The 16,520-nt window shown below is 38.2% G+C and overlaps 2 long non-coding RNA genes across 2 annotated transcripts; both read right to left on the bottom strand.

Annotated features, from left to right (window-relative positions):
- Positions 1–2,647: 2,647 nt before the first annotated feature.
- On the bottom strand, positions 2,648–4,097 carry LOC133308676 (uncharacterized). Its single transcript, XR_009751200.1, has 3 exons — positions 3,960–4,097; positions 3,601–3,675; positions 2,648–2,856 (listed from the first exon to the last, which is right to left on the bottom strand). It is a non-coding gene; the product is annotated as an uncharacterized LOC133308676 (long non-coding RNA).
- A 3,586-nt stretch (positions 4,098–7,683) lies between these two features.
- Positions 7,684–9,142, bottom strand: LOC133308677 (uncharacterized). Its single transcript, XR_009751201.1, has 3 exons — positions 9,120–9,142; positions 8,761–8,835; positions 7,684–7,950 (listed from the first exon to the last, which is right to left on the bottom strand). It is a non-coding gene; the product is annotated as an uncharacterized LOC133308677 (long non-coding RNA).
- Positions 9,143–16,520: the final 7,378 nt, after the last annotated feature.

Here is a 16,520-nt window from a genome sequence, read left to right as displayed (position 1 = left end):
TTAAATTAATACTTTAAACTGTTTTAATTAATCCCCTTGTACTTTGTTACAAAAACAAATTAACATATCTATTAAAATTTGACTAACAATATTAATCTTAAATCCTTAATTTATTCTCTTCCCTTATTTGCATTTGATACTCTTGTGTAGAGTTTTTCTCCTTCTCTTCTACATTCAAATTCTGGTTAGGAGTTTTAAGGGAACCTTGGAAGTTTGAATCGTTGCATTGCTTATGTTTTTGAAAACATTTAGGTAGTTCTTTATAGTTCTTTACAATTTCTCCATTTACTAAAACCTAAAAGAAATAAACAATAGTAGAATACCTTTATTCCCTCTCTATCTAAAATCCAGAAAGCTCACATTTGATCCTGAAAGCCCATTCAAACCTAAAAGAGATTATCCTGAAGATGTTCCACTTGAGGAAGCCATGTAAGAGAGAGAGAGAGACCAATACAAGCTTACAATTATTCAAAAGTTAAACAAAGAAGATGGACACTTGTTCGCAGGAAACCAGACACTAAACACAACCATAAAATATTGCAGATAATAATAGTAATAATATATAGCGATGATATACTTTAATAATCCGAAACTAAGAGGGGGTTAGAAATCATGAAACATAGTAGAGCCAATAAAGGAAAGCAACTGAGAAGGGTTGAACTAAATGGGTCCTGCGTCTAACATCGCAATTGATCATACACCTACCAAAGAATATTTCACTAAGAATTTGATACATGAATCTTAAACATCAAGAACAAGATGTTGGGCATTTAAGATGAGCTTGGAAATAAAAAAATGGTGACTTGCTATTCCGATCGGGTCACCCTAGAATAGAAAAGTTCAAACTTTGATGCTCAAAACAAAGAAATTGAGTTTTCCATAGGAAAACCAAAGGAGATTTGCAGAAGGGTTCAAGAAATCAGGAGTTAAAGCTCAGCTTAAGTAACATTTCGTGTTCAATTACTATTTTTAAATTGTATCCTAATATATCAGTATTTGTTAAAGTGCATTTTATTTTTCGTCTGAAGAAGTGGTTCAGAATTCAGATATTTATCATGTATTTATGAGTGTACTTTCTCCTTAGGAGCTAAAAATGTCCTATTGTTAAAAAAAAATTAACACTGTTAGACAAAATTTTAACAAATATGTTAATTTGTTATCATCATAAACTATGAGGGGTTAATTGAAACAATTAAAAGTACAATGTGGTAATTTGAAGCATGACCAAAGTTTAAGGGGGTAAGTTGTATTTTAGCCACACACAAAAATGAAAACTTTTAATCATACGTAATATAAATGTATACTTTTTAAATCAGTATCCAATATTAACCCAACAATTTGTTGGGATATTTATCTCCATTTTTTGGTGGCTAAGCATGCACCATATATATGGGCGCATGATCCAATATCTTAACAACCACCTCAATGAATGTACCCACCTCATTATTGATGAAGATTCTTGAAGAAGGTGTAACATTTCTCTTCACCTTTATAATCATAAGAAACCTTTTGCAATAGATTACCTGAGATATTTTTGAGAGTGTGAAATCCTCTTAAGAGAAGATCGAGTGTGAGGCCTCTTTAGAGAAGAATCTTCTAACCACCATTGTTATTGAAGTTTGAGTGTACCTTTAGTGTGACTAGGAAAGTTTGAATCCTTTATAATCCCGATATTTGTAACGCCCCGTTCTAGAACCGGTTTGTTAACATCGCATTATGATATTAAGCGCAGTTACAATCACATTGGCTCAATTAAAATCCAGATAAGTTTTTCTTTTTAAAACGACGCCGAATTTAAAATAGCCAATTGCGTGATCATAACCATATTACCTTGCGGAATCAGATAAACCAAGCTTAACATCATGTTCTTATTCCATTTTTAAACCATTAATTTACTTCTTATTTATTTCCCAACTTCTACTATATTGTAGATCTCTTCGTTAGCTACGCGTGGTTTCAAACCGCTCCTCATTTGGAGCTCTGTAGCTCAAGTTATGACAATTTTACTAACTCAGGTGTATGCTGAAAAACTACGCGGGCAGGGCGCTTAAGCGCACTCCAGGGCGCTTAAGCGCCCACAGACAGAGGGAATTTACATTTTTAGCCACCAAGGGCGCTTAAGCTCGCTCCAGGGCGCTTAAGCGCGCTACCTGGGCGCTTAAGCCCCCATTTTGGGCGCTAAAGCCCCAGGCGACAGAAAGTTTTGGTCTTCACAGGTGCATCAGGGCGCTTAAGCCCCCTCCTGGGCGCTTAAGCCCCCTGAGCAGGCTTAAGCCTCCATTTGCAGGCTTAAGCCCCCTCTTCTGGGCAATTTCCTATACTCATATTTTTCATGCATCTTTCTTGGGGAATCAATCCTACACATTTTACAACCTATTTAACAAGCTTGTGATATCCCTATATCATTGCTTAACTCTCATCCTCTCATCATTGATTTAACGGAAATTAGGCAGCATAACCTTTGTTTTCTCAACGTTTCCCAACTTAGCACAAGGTACCTAATTGACTTTCCAGCTCAACATATCCAATACATAAAAATACATTCATGCATTTAACTTACAGTAAGCATCATACACCAATATCTTCATTACTTACAATATTACATCATGTCTTAATTACAAATCTCATATACATGCCAAAGGACTTAGCTACAAAATGAACATGATCAAAGCAAGTAACCCTGTATCAGATACCCATTACTACTACAATGATCATGCACTAAGTCCTCCAAAATACATCATGTGGCATCAAAATATACATATAGCAATGCTAAATGGCATGCAACTCAACATGTCCAGCTATCAGGTACAGTCTACTCACGCTTCTTGCCTCGATCAACCTCACCTCTATCAGTACCTGAAATGATGCCCCACAACACGGGGTGAGATATACGAATATATCACAGTAAACCAGAGGTCCTTGGAGATCACTCCACCCTAAGGTTCACTTTGATGTACACATAATCATAATAGCTTAACACATTCTTATCCACAAGCATCACATGGACTTCCAAGAGAGATCCACTATGGGCTGTTTCTCTTAGGCTCTTACCACATGGAGATCCACATAGGGTTGTTTCCAAGGGAAGTCCTTTCCTCAATCTATTCCAAGAGAGATCCTCAAAGGGCTGTTTCTCTTAGGCTCTTACCACATGGAGATCCACCTAGGGCTGTTTCCAAGGGAAGTCCTTTCCTCAATCTAGGAACCTCTGTTCCTCTTAGGCTCTAACCACATGGAGGGATCCACATAGGGCTGTGTTCCTCTTAGGCTCTAACCACATGGAGATCCACATAGGGCTGTTTCCAAGGGAAGTTCCTACCAATCATCCTCATCATAATACTATCACTCATAACCTCAATCACAATCCTCAACCATTACCTCATTCATTATTGCTACTTCTATAATCATTCCTCAATTACTCTTAAACAATCAAACATCAACCAATAATCATCAATCAATCATAACATGTATCAATGCATGAATCAATGCATGAGCATACAATCACTATCATAATTACATATCACATCTCATAAACCATTTCTCCTCAACGGAGTATGGTGGAACACTCAATGGGATCAACCACAAGGTCCAAAGGTTTACCTTGCTCTTTGAGCTTTCCTCAATTGCACACAACCCCAAGGGTTGGTCACTCCACTTGGTCCTCTTGCCTCAATCCTATCAACACAAGGAATACAATCAAACAATGCTAACAATGCAAGGAAATCCATAGTTCCAAGCCTAGATTTCTCCAAACATCAAAGCATACTAAAATAACACTATAAACTCATTTCTACCGATTAAATGTCATTCCTAGCATTTTTCACAACATACTCTAAGCCTCATTCTTCCTTGAACATAGCCAATCTACTCAACATTTCATAAAAACCCTAAAACACTATTCATTAACCCTAAACTCATGCAAATCTCCAAGAATCATGTGAAAGAGAGTGGAAACTTACCACCAATGATCACACAATAGAGGAATGAGTGTTCCTCAAGCTTCCATGGAGGTAGAAACTCCCAAAACCCCACACTTCTCAAAAGGGGCGAATCTTTGGGGACCAATATCTCTCTCCACAAGGACTCCCACTCAAAACCAAGCTAGGATTATGAAAAAGGGGAAGATTTAGAGTAGTTTAGGCTTTTGAATCACCCAAAACGGTTGGGATTTGCTCCCACTAGGTTTTCCCTCCTTCTTCCTCTCTTCTCCCTCTCTTCTCTTCTCCTCCTTTCTGTTTGCTGTCGACGGGCAATGGGGGGGGAAATGGGTTCTTCTTTGTTCTTTAGTCACTTAACATAGGTTAAGTGACTTTAAGCGGGTATTGGTTCGTCTATCTATTCAACTCCATTAATTACCAAACTTTACCCAAAAGTCTGGAATATTATTCTAGGAATATTACTATTTTTATTTTTATATTTTGGGTACTTTCGCCAGTACCCATTTATACCCCTTAATTTTCACTGAGTACACTTTTTAACTCTAAGTGACTCCGATTCATTTAATTAAGTCTTTTACTTAATTTTACTCACTAAAACATGCTTAATTATTTAATTAAAATTAATCAATTAAATGCTTAAGTTTGGGATATTATATTCACCCCACCTTTTTAACGATTTTGTCCTCAAAATCGACAAAACCACTCATTCAATCATCTATGGATTTATCGGAGAACTCTTCTTGTGTTCCCGAAGTTACCCTATTAATGAGTTCCTCTTTTCCTCATCATCTTATCATAAGATGAAATGTTTCATTCATGATTCAATCTATGTTTTATAATTAGGTGATACTAATATGTTCAAGCACTTTTATCTTTCGTTTTCCTCCAGGGTCATACCTATTCACTACCTTCTGCGGTCCTACTAATAACCTCATACATAAAATCTCATCTGATGGAACTTCCAAGAGAGATCCACTATGGGCTGTTTCTCTTAGGTATCTGACAAGGAGGTCCCGAAGGCTAACTCCAAGGGAAGTTCCCCTCAATCTAGACCTTTAATGAGAATTCTCTATCTCATAGGATATTATCCTCATGGAGGTAATACTACCACTACATCCATGGAAAGGTCATTGCATACAACTTACCATCTTTTAGCAATCAATACATAGTCTAGTCTTTAATTACTAGACATAACGAATCACACAATCATAATTGAGTCCACAGTCTAAGCATGTGTGGCTCCAACCTCAATAAACTATGCATGTCATATTAATCTACATGCGTCATACCTCCCGTCAAGTATGGGAACCTCTCTAGCTGGGGTTGGGTCGAAGTGCTAACATGTGCCGCTGCTGGAAGACCAGAGACCACTTGCACATGAGCAACTTGTCCCACGATCTGGGGACAATCCCTCGCATAGTGACCAGGTCTAGCATACTTGAAACATACGTTTTGACCCATCAAACAAACGCCCTTGTGATGCCTCCCACAGTTGTCACACTGGGGCACAAGAGGTCTTTCATTGTCCCAACTCTGTTGACTCCCGCTTCTCTTAAACTTTTCCTCAGATTGTTTAGCTTGTAATCTTTCTTTAATATTCCTGTCATCCATCTTCTTACCCTTTTCTGAAGTAGAGCCAGTTGCTCCACTAGCACCAGATGCTTGTGCCTCGGAGGACTTCTTACTTTTCAGCACACCATAAACTTCTTCCACCTTCCGGCATTGGTTCACGAATCTACTAAACTCTCGGATGTCACAATTTGACATCTTTCGAGACATCTTCTCATTTAGACCCCATTGAAATTTAGAGGTCATCTCGGCCGGAATGGGTAAGGCTCTCCCATAGTTAGCATATTTCACCAATTCATTGAACTTGGCGAAATATTGGTCAATTGTCATCGACCCTTGCTTGAGATCGTTATACTCATTCTGTTTCTGTTCCCTAGCCTCCCTAGGAAAATAGTTATCCAAGAACAATGTCTCGAACAACCGCCAGGTGATTTCCCGGCCTTCAGCTTCTAATGGCTGCACGGTATTGGTCCACCAATCTTCCGCTTCCTCTTCCAGCATATAAACAAAGTAGGCCAACTTCATTGCATCAAGGCACCTCATCACCCTGAATATCTTCTCCATAGCTTGGAGCCATTTCGCAGCCGCCATTGGCTCATAACCTCCCTTAAAAGAAGGAGGTTTGTGTTTTCAGAAAGCCATCAATCTTCTTTCCTCCACTTCATGATCACCGACATTTTCAACTCGAGGTTGACGAACCTCAGTGTGATGACTCCGACTTCCAGAGTGGTGACTACCCTCACCTTCATTGTTACCCACTGCACCATCTTCCTGTGAAGGAGGTGGAGAAGGCGTAGCAGTGTGAGGAGGAGGAGTGGGTTGCCAGTTCACGGGCCTAGGACCCCTCAACGTCCTCAACTCGGTCATCATCGCGGCCATAGCAGTCCGCGAGTCTTCATTTGTTTTCATCAGATTTTCATTGGCTTGCCTGCTAGCAGCCAACTCCCTCTGAACGGCTGCAAGAGCTTCAGCCACGGGATCAGGCTGTACGCTCGTTGCCCCACGGCCACTTCTAAGCCTCACAAGAGCAGCCAAAACAGGTTCTGGCTGAGCATTGGTGTTTGATGGTCCGGGGTTGTTTCGGTTCCTCGTCATGTCACTACACATGTTACACAAAGAAGTGAGTTGATCAGGCCCACACTTAGTGATCACAAATGCAATAATCATAAAGAGTACTAAAACAACTATAAAACATCAAACACTAAGCATACTCAACAATAGCTAACAGTTATTCCCTACGAAACTGCTCTGATACCATAAAATGTAACGCCCCGTTCTAGAACCGGTTTGTTAACATCGCATTATGATATTAAGCGCAGTTACAATCACATTGGCTCAATTAAAATCCAGATAAGTTTTTCTTTTTAAAACGACGCCGAATTTAAAATAGCCAATTGCGTGATCATAACCATATTACCTTGCGGAATCAGATAAACCAAGCTTAACATCATGTTCTTATTCCATTTTTAAACCATTAATTTAATTCTTATTTATTTCCCAACTTCTACTATATTGTAGATCTCTTCGTTAGCTACGCGTGGTTTCAAACCGCTCCTCATTTGGAGCTCTGTAGCTCAAGTTATGACAATTTTACTAACTCAGGTGTATGCTGAAAAACTACGCGGGCAGGGCGCTTAAGCGCACTCCAGGGCGCTTAAGCGCCCACAGACAGAGGGAATTTACATTTTTAGCCACCAAGGGCGCTTAAGCTCGCTCCAGGGCGCTTAAGCGCGCTACCTGGGCGCTTAAGCCCCCATTTTGGGCGCTAAAGCCCCAGGCGGCAGAAAGTTTTGGTCTTCACAGGTGCATCAGGGCGCTTAAGCCCCCTCCTGGGCGCTTAAGCCCCCTGAGCAGGCTTAAGCCTCCATTTGCAGGCTTAAGCCCCCTCTTCTGGGCAATTTCCTATACTCATATTTTTCATGCATCTTTCTTGGGAAATCAATCCTACACATTTTACAACCTATTTAACAAGCTTGTGATATCCCTATATCATTGCTTAACTCTCATCCTCTCATCATTGATTTAACGGAAATTAGGCAGCATAACCTTTGTTTTCTCAACGTTTCCCAACTTAGCACAAGGTACCTAATTGACTTTCCAGCTCAACATATCCAATACATAAAAATACATTCATGCATTTAACTTACAGTAAGCATCATACACCAATATCTTCATTACTTACAATATTACATCATGTCTTAATTACAAATCTCATATACATGCCAAAGGACTTAGCTACAAAATGAACATGATCAAAGCAAGTAACCCTGTATCAGATACCCATTACTACTACAATGATCATGCACTAAGTCCTCCAAAATACATCATGTGGCATCAAAATATACATATAGCAATGCTAAATGGCATGCAACTCAACATGTCCAGCTATCAGGTACAGTCTACTCACGCTTCTTGCCTCGATCAACCTCACCTCTATCAGTACCTGAAATGATGCCCCACAACACGGGGTGAGATATACGAATATATCACAGTAAACCAGAGGTCCTTGGAGATCACTCCACCCTAAGGTTCACTTTGATGTACACATAATCATAATAGCTTAACACATTCTTATCCACAAGCATCACATGGACTTCCAAGAGAGATCCACTATGGGCTGTTTCTCTTAGGCTCTTACCACATGGAGATCCACATAGGGCTGTTTCCAAGGGAAGTCCTTTCCTCAATCTATTCCAAGAGAGATCCTCAAAGGGTTGTTTCTCTTAGGCTCTTACCACATGGAGATCCACCTAGGGCTGTTTCCAAGGGAAGTCCTTTCCTCAATCTAGGAACCTCCAAGAGGGATCCACATAGGGCTGTTCCTCTTAGGCTCTTACCACATGGAGATCCACATAGGGCTGTTTCCAAGGGAAGTCCTTTCCTCAATCTAGGAACCTCCAAGAGGGATCCACATGTTGTTCCTCTTAGGCTCATCACATGGAGATCCACATAGGGCTGTTTCCAAGGGAAGTTCCTACCAATCATCCTCATCATAATACTATCACTCATAACCTCAATCACAATCCTCAACCATTACCTCATTCATTATTGCTACTTCTATAATCATTCCTCAATTACTCTTAAACAATCAAACATCAACCAATAATCATCAATCAATCATAACATGTATCAATGCATGAATCAATGCATACAATCACTATCATAATTACATATCACATCTCATAAACCATTTCTCCTCAACGGAGTATGGTGGAACACTCAATGGGATCAACCACAAGGTCCAAAGGTTTACCTTGCTCTTTGAGCTTTCCTCAATTGCACACAACCCCAAGGGTTGGTCACTCCACTTGGTCCTCTTGCCTCAATCCTATCAACACAAGGAATACAATCAAACAATGCTAACAATGCAAGGAAATCCATAGTTCCAAGCCTAGATTTCTCCAAACATCAAAGCATACTAAAATAACACTATAAACTCATTTCTACCGATTAAATGTCATTCCTAGCATTTTTCACAACATACTCTAAGCCTCATTCTTCCTTGAACATAGCCAATCTACTCAACATTTCATAAAAACCCTAAAACACTATTCATTAACCCTAAACTCATGCAAATCTCCAAGAATCATGTGAAAGAGAGTGGAAACTTACCACCAATGATCACACAATAGAGGAATGAGCGTTCCTCAAGCTTCCATGGAGGTAGAAACTCCCAAAACCCCACACTTCTCAAAAGGGGCGAATCTTTGGGGACCAATATCTCTCTCCACAAGGACTCCCACTCAAAACCAAGCTAGGATTATGAAAAAGGGGAAGATTTAGAGTAGTTTAGGCTTTTGAATCACCCAAAACGGTTGGGATTTGCTCCCACTAGGTTTTCCCTCCTTCTTCCTCTCTTCTCCCTCTCTTCTCTTCTCCTCCTTTCTGTTTGCTGTCGACGGGCAATGGGGGGGAAATGGGTTCTTCTTTGTTCTTTAGTCACTTAACATAGGTTAAGTGACTTTAAGCGGGTATTGGTTCGTCTATCTATTCAACTCCATTAATTACCAAACTTTACCCAAAAGTCTGGAATATTATTCTAGGAATATTACTATTTTTATTTTTATATTTTGGGTACTTTCGCCAGTACCCATTTATACCCCTTAATTTTCACTGAGTACACTTTTTAACTCTAAGTGACTCCGATTCATTTAATTAAGTCTTTTACTTAATTTTACTCACTAAAACATGCTTAATTATTTAATTAAAATTAATCAATTAAATGCTTAAGTTTGGGATATTATAATATTCATAATAGAAGATTTTATGGATTAAATCCCGTAGTTTTTACTTCTCTGTGTTAGAGAATATTTGTCACATTAAAATTTGTTGTTTTACTCTCCATATCTCATTTCTGCATTTTCTTTGCTTTTGCGTTTTGGCTGACCTGGTGACTTTAGGTCGACTTCGAAATTCCAAGTTGCGAGCTCGACGTGCCGACTTGTGAATCGCTTCAGCGCTGACTGCAGAACCCAATCCTAAAAGTGGTATCAGAGCCCGAGTTTGAAGGGCTTTGACGAGACAAGATGGAGACCAGTGGTATTGCTCATAGCGGAGACATGTTTATGCTCACGGTAGATAATTTTACTTAGTGGAGATCGACGATGGAGGATCGTTTATTCTGCAAGGACCTATACGAGCCCATCCTCAATGTCGAGATGCTGGAAGGAAAAAATGAGAAGGAATGGGAAATCCTAAATAGAAAAGCCGTTGTCATGATCAAGAAGTATATTGACAAAAGCCTATTTGAGCATGTGTCCCAGTTCACCAATGCGCATGAGTTATGGATGAAGCTGGAGTTCATGATATTGAAGAAGACTCCCAGGAACAAAGCGCACCTGATTTGTCGACTTGTGAAGCTCGAACACAAGGATGACATGAGCACGGTTGAACACCTCAACACATACATAGGCATTGTAAACCAACTCTCTAAAGCTGAAATGATAATTTATGACAAACTCCAGGATCTCTTACTCCTCAGTTTGCTGCCATAAAGTTGGGATACTCTAGTAGTTACTCTAAGCAACTCGGCTCTTGAGAGAAAATTGACAATGGACTTTGTGACAGACAGTCTCATGAAAGAAAAAACTAGGAGAAGAGAATGAGGTATATCTAGCACGTCTGAGAATCGATGAATGTATGACTTCCGAGGTCGTAGCAAAAGTCAGAGTCATGACAAGTCCAAAGGTTGGTCTAGGCCAGAATACGAATTAACTTGCTTCTATTGTGGGAAGCTCGACCACAAGAAGACTGACTGCTGGACTTTGAAGAAAGACCATAATAGCGGCAATATAGAATCAGATCTGATAGAGCCCAAAAAGAAAGAACACAAGAGCATCATTGTGGTGGCTACCCACACTGGTGTCAAGGTTTTCCTCTTAGATGAGGATAATTTTTTGAATGTTGTCTACGATGATTATGTCTGTATTTTTGATTCAGGTGCCTCCTTCCATGTCATCATATGCATGGACTTCTTCTCTTTCTATTGTAACGGTGAATTTGGTGTAATAAAAATGGAAAATCAAGTCACCATTAATATTGTTAGGGTTAGTGATGTAACCTTGACCACAGACGTCGGCTGTCGACTCATGTTGAAGGAAGTAAGTCATGTACCATACATGCAGCTGAACCTAATATCGGTAGAAAAATTTGATGATGTCGGGCTAGTGATTTATTTGGAAGCAGAAGAAGGAAATTGGCCAAGGGAAACTTGGTGGTTGCCTAAGGCAAGAAGGAAGACTCCTTGAACATAATGCAAGGAAAAATAAATGGTAGAGAAGCCAACTCTATCCGATACAGACTTAACATAAAGTTGTGGCACAAGCGCTTCAGCCATATGAGCAAAAAAAGGGGCTTTAAATTTTGAATAAGAAGGGAGTCTTGACTGGGTTGAAGGACAAAGTGTTGGAGAGTTGTATGCACTGCTTAGCTGAAAAGCAGCACCGTGTTTCTTTAATGAGACCGGAGCATCCCACACTGACATATTCTTCATGTCAGAGAGATCACTTGGTGGGACTCAATATTTTCTCTCTTTATTCATGACCATTCTCGCAAAGTGTGAGTGTATTTGTTGAAGTCTAAAGACCAGGTACTCCAAGCCTTTAAAGAATTCCGTACTATGGTGTAAAGAGAGACTAGCAATAAGCTGAAGCTGAAGGTGGTCCGTTCTGATAACAGAGGTGAATATTGCGGCCCTTTTAACACTTACTGTTGAAAGACCGAGATAAGACTTGAGAAGACGCCACTCATGACTCCTCAGCTTAATGAAGTGGATGAGAATATGAATTGCATTATTGAAGAAAATGGTCTGAAGTATGTTGTCCCATGTTGGGTTACCAAAATTATTTTGGGGAGAAGCGGTCCAAATTGTTGTTGATTTGATCAATCTATCACCATCACAACCACTCGAAGGAGAAATCCTTGAAGAAGTATGGTCAAGGCAGAAAGCTTCATATAACCACTTGAAAGTATTTGGATGCAGAGTTTTCGTGCATATTCCCAATGATGAAAGGCAACAAGAAAATTGTGATAAGTCGAGGTATTATCTTCCACAAAGACGAGACTATCGAAGACATCTAGAAGCCAAAAGTCTAGGTTGTTGTCCAAAGTGAAGAACTTGTCCTTCCCGTCAGAGTAGAAACAAGGGGAGAAAATGGTCAAGAAAATATAGATGAAAATGACCAACAAGCAGAACCACCTGCTGTAGGTGATGAAAAAAGACAAGTTGAAGCAGGTCATCCATAGGTCCGATATGCGAATGAAGAGCCAGACTCACAACCTGAGATACAACCTACACACTTTACTAGAGTGAGACGACCTTCCACAAGATACCACCTAACAAATATACAGTTGTTGCTAAAGATGGAGAACCCCAAAGCTATGATGAGGCTATGACGAGCTCCGATAAGAAAGAATGGGAGAAAGCAATGCAGGACAAGATGAAGTCATTGCATGAAAATCAGACTTATGAGTTGATTGAGCTGTCTCAATGGAGAATAATTTTGAAAAATAAATGGTTTATAAAATTAAGCATGAAGAGAATGGCCAAAGGCCCAGATACAAGGCCAAAATTGTCATGAAAGAACGCAATCAAAAGAAATGAATTGATTTTAAAGAAATTTTCTCTCCTATTGTGAAAATGATTTGGTTTGAACTATATTAGTTGTGGTAGCCTCAATGTACTTAGAAGTTGAGCAAATGGACGTGACGACCATATTCCTTCACGACGATTTTTAAGGGAAATCTATATGGAGCAACCTGAAGGGTTCTGAGCTCCAAGTAAAGAAAATATGGTCTGTCGTTTGAAGAAGAGTCTATACGATTTTAAACAAACATTTCGACAATGGTATAAGAAATTTGAATCCTTCACGACTAAGCAAAAGTTCAAGATGGAGGTCGACCACTATGTATTTGTTAATAGGTATGATGCTAGAGACTTTCTTATTTGACTTTTATAAGTTGATGATATGTTTATTGTACATTAAGATAAAATGAGGATTACCGCCTTAAAGAAAGTGTTGAGCTCGTCCTTTGCTATAAAGGACGTTAGCCCTACAAGCAAATTCTCGAAATCAGAATTATAAGAGACCGTCAAAGAAAGCTCCTGTGGTTATCTAAAAAAAAATACATTAAGAAAATTTTGAAGAGATTCAGCGTGGACAAGGCCAAGAGAGTGAGAACCCACTAGCTGGATACATAAAATTGAGTCACAGATAATGTCAGAGGTTTGATGAGCAAAACGACAATAAGTTGAAGATCTCGTACCAGTCTACCGTCAGAAGTTTGATCTATACAATGGTATGTATGAGACTCGTCTTGGCGTACGCTGATGGAATGGTAAGCCAGTATCTGTCTAACCCCAGCAAGAAGCTTTGGGAAGTTGTCAAGTGAATCTTCAAGTATCTCAGAGGAACGACAAGTTTATGCCTCTGCTTTGGAGATGGTAAAGCTGAGCTGGAAGGTTTTACAAATGCTGATTTAAAGGGAGATGCCGACTTGAGAAAGTCGACGACGGGTTACCAAATGACATTTGCATAAGGTGTTGTCTCCTCGCAATCAAAATTATAAAAGTGTGCTGCACTATCAACAACCGTGATTGGCGATTGAAGCTTGCAAGGAGATAATACGGATGAAGAAATTCTTTTTTGAACTCGGCCATGAGTAAGACAGGTACAAGTTGAAATGTGACAATCGAAGCGCAATTCACTTAGCAAAGAACTCGGCCTATCACTCTCGCATAAACATATTGATGTAAGATATTACTAGATCTGGGATGTAATAGAGGATAAACAGCTCGAACTTGTCAAAGTGCACACCAACCTAAATTGGCCCGACATGATGACCAAGCCAATACCAGCAAAAAAATTTGAAGACTACTATGAAGGTGTTGGGTTGCTGAACCCTATGCATTAAAGCTGGAAGGAAGAGATTCGTTGGGGTCCATTCCTTCATTTAATACTTGGTGGTTAAGCATGCACCACCTTTATGGGTGCATGACTCAATATCTTAATAATCACCTCATTATTGATGAAGATTCTAGAATAAGGTGTGAGGTTTCTCTTCACCTTTTTAATTATAAGAAACCATTTGTAATAGGTTAGCTGAGACATTTTTTAGAGTGTAAAATCCAAGACCTCTTTAGAGAAGAATCTCATAATCACATTTTTTGGTAAAATTTAAGTGTACCTCTAGTGTGACTAATTAAGGAAGTTTGAATCCTTTGTACTCATATTATTCATAGTGGAAGAATTTTTGGATTAGCTGTTGTGGTTTTTATTTCTCTATATTAAAGAAGATTTTCCGCATTAAAATTTGCTGTTTTACTCTTCATTTCTCAGTTTTGTATTTTCTCTGTTTTTACATTTTAACTGACCTGATGACTTTAGGTTGACCTCGAAGTGCCGAGAGCTGTGAGACCTGTGAATTGCTTTCGTCCCAACACAATTATGCCTAATTAGTTTGTCCCTTTTAACGGTGAATGGATGTGGTAATTATGGTTACGTGTGAAATTTTTTATGCGTAAATATTATTGTCCTACTGAACTAATCCCCACCAATTCACACTAAGATTCTTGCGTGAACAATTATGATAATTGGTGAAAAAGTTATCCAACCCAACTTATCTGAGCAGTGTGGACCAAATTCTACATCCAAATAACATAACTCTATCCAATTTACCTCTATTCGGTGCTTCAAATATTGATAACAAAATTAGTTTTTTTTTTTTTTGTATAAGGTTATCGTATTAGTTCTTTATAAATTTTCTCACCAGTTTTTTTTTTTTTTTTTAATTTTGAAATATCACCATATTCATCTTAGTAAAAAATTAAAGTGGTAACACAAAAGACAAATTTAATTATTTGTTTGTATCTATGAAGGACTAATTTAATGAAAAAATTATTTAGAGGACTAATGTAGCAACATATAGGTTTTGATAAATTAATTTAAAGACAATTTTTAAATTAATAATAATAATAATAATAATGTCGTGACATCCCAATTTTTGGAAGACCAAATTAAAAAATTATCTATTTATTTATTTGCCATATTGAAAAGCATATATATTAATCTACATTTTTCTTTCTTTCTTTCTAAAAGTAATCTTTTTCAGTTGCGTAAATAGCATTACTGTAAAGTTAATAATCGTGTAAAAAAGGACTGTATATAAATACTTGATTGATCATAATATGTATCTTAATTAATTTCTTCAAACAAAGTACTAATTCATGGAGAGGGAAAAAGAATAATAAATTAATAATAGTGCTGACGATGATTTCGTGGTTTGCAAAGAGGGGGTGTCGTGTCATGCTATCATCATCAGTTGCCAGTTGAATCTTTTTCCCCCTTAAATAGTTTTGATTTCTGATTTTGCTTTGGACAGACCTGAGTAATATTAAAAGAGAAGAGGAAATCATTAACAATCATGCAAACAATTTCTTTTTTTGGACATTACAGGGAATCGAACCGCACACCTAATACACACTAAACACACCCAATACCACTAGGCTATCCCTAGTGGTGCATCATGCAAACAATTTCGTATAAGTTTTAGCTAGTACAAAATTTAATAGCAACATGTTTGATTGAATTTCGTTTGCAAGCATTAGCACCATCAGCATATGGTAATCCATTTGTATAAATCCAAATCACATCACATTAATTACGATTTTTCCACGTACACATAAAACCAACTAGAATTAAAAGTTACTCGTGTAGTGACATTTCAGCTAAACTCTGATATTTGACATGTTCAAAGAAAAATATGTTGACGAAATGATGGTAGCTTAATAGGCGCCAGGAAACTGAGCATGTGTCCGATCTTTCTCTGTACCGTCTTTGGAAGAAGTTTAAAACTTTAATTCCAGAATTTGTCCCAACTCAAACTAATTGCAAAACGATGAACCGATTGAAATATTTCAAAAAAAAATTATTGGATTTTTTTAGGAAAGATGGAGAAACCCTAATTCGAAATCGAATTAGTCGAATTATGACAAAATACATTAATGAACAACCACAATGCCACATTATGCTATGGCTAATTAAGCATTAGCTATAGTTGAAAGTTATACACAAATAAGCAAACATTTTAGGTTTGCTTTGCTATACCCTTTAGAGTTAAATTGACTTATAGAAATTCTCTTATCAGAGTTTAAGACCAAGAAGAATGAAAGAATTGTCAGTGGTCCCCTCTGGAAACCCAATTAAATTGAGAATTAAATAATATGATAAGCAACCTGTCAAGATTAGACTTACCAAGCTACGTCCAACCTCCCCAACCTTAATGGCTGAAATGATTGCATATATATATATGCTCTCTCTTTGCAATCCTTTATCTCTTTGTTTTCCCTTTAATTTTTCCAATGAATTTTCTGTATAAACATTAATCATTCCTCTGTATCATTTTCGTTTCTTAGAAGCTGTGGACCATCCAGTTGTACATGTCCATCTAAGAAGAGCATTAAGAAGAAAATGAAATATTCTTCTACGAGAGACTTTATAGGTAAAAATCATAATG

This window comes from Gastrolobium bilobum, unplaced genomic scaffold (genome assembly GCF_033153095.1).
Source record: "Gastrolobium bilobum isolate Gb01-03AN ecotype WA unplaced genomic scaffold, APGP_CSIRO_Gbil_v1 utg2170, whole genome shotgun sequence".
NCBI lineage: Eukaryota > Viridiplantae > Streptophyta > Magnoliopsida > Fabales > Fabaceae > Gastrolobium > Gastrolobium bilobum.
Note: the sequence above shows the minus strand (reverse complement) of the source record. Positions and strands in the feature narration are given on the sequence as shown.